The sequence below is a fragment of the Propithecus coquereli genome, unplaced genomic scaffold, assembly GCF_000956105.1.
Source record: "Propithecus coquereli isolate 6110/MARCELLA unplaced genomic scaffold, Pcoq_1.0 Scaffold42, whole genome shotgun sequence".
NCBI classification, from domain to species: domain Eukaryota; kingdom Metazoa; phylum Chordata; class Mammalia; order Primates; family Indriidae; genus Propithecus; species Propithecus coquereli.
The window spans coordinates 4,698,681-4,699,178 of record NW_012149952.1 but is presented as its reverse complement, the minus strand read 5'-3'; positions in this window follow the sequence as shown (position 1 = coordinate 4,699,178).

Below are 498 nucleotides of genomic sequence, written 5' to 3'. Positions count from 1 at the left end.
TCAGTCTGTGCTGTCAGACAGAAGAGAAAGATTCCTCCCCACCTCCACCAAGAGCGGGACACTCCAGCAATGCAAGGGTTAAAATAAAGAATTTATCTCACACCTTCCTGCAAGTTTTTCTCGCTTTGAAATCCATGAAGCAGATGCATAAAATGGGTCACCTGGTGCAATAACGGTGTTTTATAAAATGAAAATTAAGAAAAAGTGGAACCAGGATAATGTAATTTCCTGACCTCCCACCTGTCGTCACTCCCCTTGTCCACTAGTCATCGTCCTGAGACCATTTTGTTTTTAAACCACATACTCTTCATTTCTTCCTCCTTCCTCCCCTTCCTTCTTTCCTTCCTCCCACCCTTTAGATCTTAACAGCAGTGTATTCAGGGCTTGCTATGTGCAAGGCACTCTTCCAAGCCTGGGGCCGTAGCAACGAATTAAATAGACAAAACCCCCAGAGCAGAGGGAGCTCACTGAGCACAAGAGACGTATCTGGGGGAGGAG